This window comes from Camellia sinensis, chromosome 13 (assembly GCF_055761805.1).
Source record: "Camellia sinensis isolate YWXY chromosome 13, ASM5576180v1, whole genome shotgun sequence".
In the NCBI taxonomy this organism is placed as follows: Eukaryota; Viridiplantae; Streptophyta; class Magnoliopsida; order Ericales; family Theaceae; genus Camellia; species Camellia sinensis.
Genome location: NC_138973.1, coordinates 104,324,220 through 104,332,375, shown reverse-complemented (window position 1 = coordinate 104,332,375; position 8,156 = coordinate 104,324,220). Strand labels below are relative to the sequence as shown.

At 34.0% G+C, this 8,156-nt stretch overlaps 1 pseudogene across 1 annotated transcript; it reads right to left on the bottom strand.

The window, feature by feature from the left end:
- Positions 1-363: 363 nt before the first annotated feature.
- Positions 364-7,781, bottom strand: LOC114280257 (cullin-1-like; annotated as a pseudogene). Its single transcript, XR_014347918.1, has 14 exons — positions 7,547-7,781; positions 3,429-3,616; positions 3,255-3,332; positions 3,005-3,094; positions 2,801-2,881; positions 2,615-2,682; positions 2,189-2,219; positions 2,015-2,101; positions 1,782-1,935; positions 1,616-1,691; positions 1,422-1,542; positions 1,161-1,322; positions 870-1,027; positions 364-779 (listed from the first exon to the last, which is right to left on the bottom strand). The product of XR_014347918.1 is annotated as a cullin-1-like (transcript).
- Positions 7,782-8,156: the final 375 nt, after the last annotated feature.

Sequence of the window (8,156 nt, the reverse complement as noted above, 5' to 3'; positions counted from 1 at the left end):
CTGCTCAAAATCGACCAACAACCACCGCTGGAAAATCCACTTTTAGCGGCGTTTAAAAAACGCCGCTAAAAGCACTAAACACGTCGCTAATTCTTTTTGTGACGTTTAGTACCAAACGTCGACGACGCAGCCATCGCTATAACTTTATGGCGTTTGAAAAACGTCGTTATATTAGTATAGGCGGCGTTTTTAAAAACGCCGCCAAATGTCCTACCTAGCTGTATTATGACGTCACTATGGACATTTAGCGACGTTTTTGAAAACACCATCATAGACATTTATACATTTTAAAATCTAGCCGTTGGAGTAGGATATAGTGACGTTTTTTAAACGTCGCCATAGCCTTTTTTTTAATTTTTAAATTGTGCTAATTTAATATGGTTGAACAAAAAAAATACCTGTCAAATAATTATCAAGAACTAAAATTGATGTTTATTAAAATAATAAATAAACTAAGCTTGAAAACAAAATTAAAAATAAAAAACAATGCATTGCACACCTAAGAATAGAAACAATTCAGATTTTAAATACATCAATTAAAATCAAAATGGTCAAGAAGTGTAATTTCCCCAAAAAAATTAAAAAGGAATAGAAAGCACACTAATATGGATCCGTTGGAGAGATTGTTTTGTTGTTTGGTTCTTTGTTAAGAATCTTATACTTTGCACATGAAAGAGAATGGAGCAGCCTAACAACATCATCATCTGTCAAGTTTAATTGAGTCATGATTTCCTATAACTCAATCTGTCTGAGGCATTAAAAAGCAACAGCACAGAAGCCTGTATGGATGAAATGCTAAAGCTCAAACCTCTGCGTTAAGAATCATAAATCCATGTATTAGATTAAAATAAGTTTCTTCAACAAAATACCTGGTAGGTTGTCACAATGAGCTCCATAGTTTTGGGTTCAAATTTTCCATTGAGGTTACAAGTACCCAATGAATAAATCCATGTAAGTTTTCTGTGTTTTGTTTTGTTTTTTTTTTTTTTTTTTGATAGAATTCTCTGAAAACTTCCACACACATAACCTAAAGCAGAAGTGAATAAATAGAATGACGTTAGTGGGAATGTTCAGAAACACAGCATATGACATAAATTCACATTAAAAGAAACAATTTCAAAATTTCAATCTATGTGTGAATAAAAATCTACAAGCATTACCATTTCTGCTGGGAGGTTGAGGTCAAAAGACTTGTAACCAGGCCAAAAGCCAGTAGTTAGGACAGTAATAGTCAGGTCAATCCCAGGACTTGCATCTGGACTGGTTTTGAGGTACTCTTCAAAGTTAGTTTGATTTTTCCTTGCCAAAGTCAAATCTGTGACCTGGAAAACAAGAAAGCAAGAAAACAATTATTTCTGCTAGCATCCCAAAACTACATTAAAGCATGGCTTGCAAATTAATACAGGTTGTAGACAACTCACCATTCCCTCCATCTTTGATGTGAACTGACCACCACACTGCTGCTTCAGCTTTGTCAGGATACTTCTCTCATGCTCATCATTGGCACTCTTGTCAAAAAGTAAGCGTCGAGCAAGCTTTTTTCTGCCAGTCATTGCAACAAAAAATAAGTATCTATGAATCATCGAATCACAATATTCTGCAATCACTTGAAAACCAACAAAAAATTAAATAAAATTATCGGTAGAATTCAGCGAACAGATCCTTATCACTAATATAAGCAAGGAGCTTTACTACTTGTAGAATAAAAAGAAATCCAATTGCAACTGTTTGTATCTCATTCTCAACAATAAGTCAAAGCAAGTGCTATGAAAGATAGAAGCATACCTTCTCAAGTGTTTCCTCAATGGCTTCATCACTCAATTTCTCACTCCCACCTTTCTTAAGAATATTATCACAAAATGTGGCTAGTAGTTCTGCACTCAAGCTTCCACCAACACCTTTGTTACAGAAGACTTCAAAAGCCTCTTTGAGTGCCTAAGGCAAACAAAGGAGATTTTAATACATGAATAATAGGAAGGAAACCGCGACTATGCAGCAATTGTTTAATACAAACCTTGTGGAAAAGAGTATGGTTCATAAAACAGTTATTTACGTACGCCTTGTACTTGTCATGAAGCTCGATAACTTTTCTAACAAAAACCTGAAGGCCCCACAGGTTAGTCAGTTCCCATACCAAGAATCCATTGACAAATCCTAGAAGTGAAGTACTATAAGAATTTGACATTACCTGTTCCTGCAGACCAACCACATCTTTCTTTCTTAGCATTAGAACCAGAAATAAAATTAGAAAAGATTATCACTAAGACATATACAAGAGTAGATATGTTCTTTCCACCCAGAAAAGGGGAAATAAAATAAAAAAAGGAAAAGAAAGAAAAATTTTAAGTGAACAACCTTGGTCAATGATGACACCACATCAAACAATTATTTGTACCCCCAAAGTCAAATGTAGTGCTAAATTTTGTACATTGCCATTCATTTAATTAAAATCCAAATTTAATTTCCTTCAACAAAAAAAAAAAAAAAAGAGTATATGACTTGTTAACCAAGTCCAATGTAATGGCAGATCAATCATGAGTCTTGTGAAATGCACCTCCTCAGAAGACAAATTGCACAAAGACTATGGGATCTGAAATAACACAATCAAGATTACATCACCTTCTTATTGCTGGCTGCATCTTTCGCTTGTTTAACCAATGATGTACCTTCAACAGTAACATGCTGCATAAAGAAAAACCCAATCAAACTTCAAAATAAACAAGGGGAAGAAACAAATAATACCTGAGGCACAATGCTACATTCTTTGTAGAACAATGTACTGCAAGTTAAAGACCAAAACCTGTTTAAATATACTAGAAACCGGATCTAAACCTCGAGGTATTTTGGAAAAGAGCCTATACATCCTTGATAAATCCTCTACCTACAAGAGAACAGGAAAAAAATGTTAATAAACTTTAGTTAATTGCAACTGAAATAACAGCAAGAAGGCTTGAATAATAACACTGTCCAAGTCTGATAAAAAAAAAATGGTCCAAATGACTACCTTGTCATCCCTAAGCAATGCATGACATCCAGAGTGCTCCTTCTCGAGCAAGTGGGTTGCATAAACGGACAACAATTCATGTTGAACTTTCTATAGGAAGACAAAATTACCTATAATTATAACAGCGAAAGTGCATATCTTCAAAATTGGCCTCATAATAAATAAATAAAAAAAAGAAGTAACCATTAAAAGACTAACTATTATTGGGTGGAAAGAAATTTAGTATGACTTTACAAGAGGAAGAACAAACCTCAAGCAACTTCAGCTCGCTACTAGAATGTAGGTAATGAGCAACCCTATCCTTCTCTCGTTTCAAACACTCCTCAGCCTAGAGTTACAAAAGGATTTTCTAGAAATTATATAGGATTATCAAACAAATAAATCTGACCTTAACAAGAAAAAAAGAAAATGAATAGATGTTTACTTTCAACATATAATCTGGACAGGAATCTTCCAAGATCCAGTTTGAAGCCTTTCGAGAATAATAATCCGCGGTATCTTTTAGCATATCTGCTTCAAAGTCATTCTCATAATGATCCATTTGCCCCATTCCGATCTCAATAAATATATCCAAAACAAAGTCATTCTCATAATATATCCATTTGCCCCATTCTTATGAGATGATCCAGCTTCTTATGATCCAGCTTCTTATGGGCTGATAATTTGCATACATACCCATCATTTGTTATGGATGAAGATCAAGCTGACTATTATAGCTAAAGTATATATAGTCAGCATATCTTCATTTGCTCATAACTAATCAAGAAGAGGGATTGCCCCCTATGCTCGCAATTGTAAAACAAGTTGCTATTTATTTGAAAATAGCATAGATGCATATATAGTAATAAAAAACAAGTTGTGAAAGAAGTTAACAGAGCTTTTAAATCATGGCATTGTAATGGAATAGTTTTGATTAATTTTTTGTTAATTTCCCAAATGTGAAGCAAGAGATGCGACTTGAAACAACTTTTAAAACGCCATCTTCACTAATACCCCATTGACCATGCACATATGTGGGACCCCTTGTCTGCTTTTGTGTGGCTTGACTTGATCTAGGACCTAAAAAACATGTGTGAAAATGAATGCTCTCTGAACCAACTTAACAGTTGTCAAGTATCCTGTACCATACTTATTCTCTGATATGCATTTGGTTAAAATACACCCCATTGATACTTCTTATACTCCCTCATTTTATATCTCTTTTTAAGCCATAAAATGAGTTATAATATAGGACTAAAAGAGAAGTCCAACATAAATTTGCTAAATTACATATAGCTAAGAGAAGGCTGAACTTCAAAACCAAAACCATATTCTCTTAGGATTGTATGAATAAGTAAGAACAAATGGTGTACTGAGTCACCACAATTAATAAGAAATAAACTAATCTTCCAAGATAATAGACAATTCTTGTGAAAGAGACTAGATCGTGTGGCAATTTACCAATAATCTTGCATCTCAACTCAATTCAACAAATTCAAGATAAAATTCATTTCTTCTTTAATTTTATATACCAAAGGAATAACACTGTTTTGTATACCAAAGAGTTTGATGTAGTTGAATGATGGTTCAAACAAATACAATAGGAGCTGGACCCAAACACCAAGATCAAAGCTGAAATTATGCAAAATTAAATGTCTAAAAAAAATAAATAACTACTGATCACTCAATAGATTGACAAATATATACTACCACTGTCCCATTTTTTTCTAAAATCAAGTGCAAGAGATTAATGCATAAAATACTTGAAATTATTTATCAAAGTTTTCTTGTAGTGACAGTGGAGTTAGACATGAAATCAAAGTTTGATTATACCCACTTACATATAGTTTATTTATCAATCATAACAATAAGATTATATACAACATCTCATATTTAACAAACTCAAGAAGCAAAAATGAAGGGAAAAAAATGAGATAACATGTAACCGGGAACACCAAACTTAGAGAGAGTTTACCCCTTAATTGCAGTATGAGTCTTGTTTCTAAAAAAGACTTATCAATTAAACTAAAAATTGATACAATTTTAAGAAAAATCAAAGGGAAAATTGATGTATTAGAACATAGGAGATTAAATTGGCATAGAGAAACAAATTACAAGAACTAGAGTATATATCAAACTTGTGTTTTATCTATCTATTAATTTAATTTTCTTACCCAAATACAATATCTACAGGAATCACATGCATGATACATGGCAGTGTTGTGAAAAATCACATCAGAACTTTTTCAAATGAACAAGTAATAGAACCCTCAAATCAGTCTTAGCACAACCACTAAGCATGGTTGGACTCACTCAGGTTTTTCAATATCGGAAAAGGACAGCAACAGGGAACAGAATACTAAAACAGAGAAGCCTTGCAATATAAACTTAGAGATGATAAGTACACAATAACTCAAGTAAATTCATGAGGAAGCAATCACTCAAGTTCAATATCATAGCATCACAAATTGAATTTCAAGATTTGACAATTATAAATTCATATTCAAATTCAAATCAAATGAACACATGGATTCAAATTGAAATCTCCCACAACAAATTTATAATTAAATATGAACTTCAAGATCAGAGAGCGAATTTACAGCCTGAAATAGCACGGGGCAAGTCAGGCAAGAGGAGAGTTGATCCAAACCCTAAGAGGAGGTTCAAGATTGTAAACCCTAGGAGAAGAATCAATGTAATGAAGATCTTGAGAGAAAGAGAGAGAACTTCGACATCGAAATCGAGATTGTAGACAGTAGTGCTCACCTTAGTAGACGATGCAGATGGTGATGATGGTGGTGGTGGTGGTGGTGGTGGAGCTTCGAAATCAAGAGAGAGAGAGAGAGAGAGACAGAGCTTCGAAATCGAAATCACCTAGCTAAAGAAGGTTGAATTGTATCTTCCAAATTGAAATTGAAATCGATTCTGCTCTACGAAATCGAAATCAGTCTGAGATTGGATCACCGAACTTCGAAATCGAAATCACTTTAAGGGTTTAAAGAGAGTGAGCGAGCGAGATTCATACATTTGTGTTTCTCAGATTTGAAAGAGTGAGAGTGAGAAGAAGGGTTTCTCAGATTTAGAATGAGGGTTTGAAGAGGGAGGGAGCGCGTGAGAGGGGGATAACATTTGAAGGCGCTTTTAAACGTCTTCTATCATCTAAACAGTACCGTTTTATTTAAACCAAAATGCGACGTTTATAAAATGTCGTTAAATAATAAAAAACGTGACCTTTAACAAAACGTCGTTAAAAAAACGCCGTTAAATCACACATTTCTTGTAGTGTTAATTGTTTGAAATTGTGTATCCCGCATGTTCCCACCAATATAGTGAGTATTTTGAGGGACAACTCCGGTTTTCCAATATAAATCACAGGCATCTGGTGCACGTGATCCAGTAGGTGGAAGTACTGTAGCTGGAAACACCTCTAAACCACAATTAGCTTTCGTGACCAGTGGAGGCTGTGGATTGGTTGATGAGCGTACTTCTAAAGTTGAGTTAGGCTGCACATTTAGAGAGAGGGATGGGAGACAGCACATGGGGGGTTTTTTTTTTTTAATTAATATGGAAAAGAAACTTATATAGCATAAAGGTTAGCCACACATAAACCCATAAATTCTATGACGATGTTTCACTAAGCCAACAGTCAAAAGATCTTTTGGAGTCTTACCATATTCCTTCTAGGATGCTGAAGTGGTGATTTTGCAGACAAAGATGAGGAATCACAACCAGCCTTTGCTTTATTTTAAGAACTTTTAGTATTTTTAAAGGGGTCTTGTATTCTTGCACTCTTTTGAACAATATCAGCAGAAAAAATAAGTTACAGATCACAGAGAGACACATCAATTTCATTTATTGCAGATAAACATTGTTTTGTTCAGAAAAAAGTTATTACAGATTCAATGCCTTTAAAAATTAATACTGTTACAATAATAACCTGGTTAGCCAATCTGATTATTCTTTGAACAAATCCATTTTTTTTCTGATACAGGCAATAAATTTGATTCAACAAACGGTCTATGACCAGCAAAAATTGAAGTATACCTGTTTGACCAATCTGATTATGCTTTGAGTGGCTTGTACTGAGCACATTATTTTTATTGGATTTAGGAAATGAATGAGCACCTGACCTTGAAGCAGGTATTTTGGGAATCTTTGATTCTTTCATTGCAGATTTTGTTGTGCTTGCATTTGCAGGCCTTTTAAGAGTACAAAACAGTTAAGGCTTTTTCAGTAAGTATATTATTAAGAAAAAGAAAAACCAACCCAAACAAACACATTCACGGGAAAAATTAAGTCCCATAGAAAATTACAATGAAAAGGATATGAAGGAAAAACCACGGGTCGTGGGCAACCACCACTTTTAGACCTAGTCCTATTACCCCTCTGGTTTGAAAGCATTTTCGGCATACCCTGGAAGCATATATTCAACAAAGACAGAATTAGTAAATTGTTATAATAAAAAAAAGAACCATAATTGTGCTCAAGCTCCAAAAAAACAAACCGCAGACGTTGGTGCTGCATTATCTCAAGCTAATGAAACATGCTTCATCAATAAACTACCACCATTATCTCTGTCATTTGAATTAGTTGCATGAGTTTCTTTAAATAAATTCTCTTCAAGTACTTGTAAAACTGCTGAATCACTGTTGCTGCCAGAATTACCAGACAACGTTCTCCCTTCTTCATGAATAGTTGGCAGTACCTCCCTACATGCGTTACCAATGCTTCCACTGAGCATAGATAATTCTAAGGAATTCAAAACACCTGACAAAAAACTACTCGTAAATTTTCCCATGTTCATTTTTTAAGCGCAATATGAAGATGTGCAACATACACATAATACAAGAAAATAAATTGGACAAAAAAGACAAGAAAGAAAGAATCACAGAAAGAGAAGTAATGGATTGATATGAATATATAACGAATTTACCTTGTTGAAATGTTCGTGTTGATAGTTACCTAGACTAAAGACACCATATATTAGAAAGAGAAGCTATTCTGGTCACATATATTCCACCAAGGAAATGCTACTAACTGAGAACATGGATCCGTATATTCTTGTCTTGTTTTAGAAAAGTTGATTCACTAAAAAAAATGGATAATGTATTTTGAGAAAACCAATGCATACTCCGTTAAAAAATAAATTTTAAAGGTAATAATTTAAATTGTT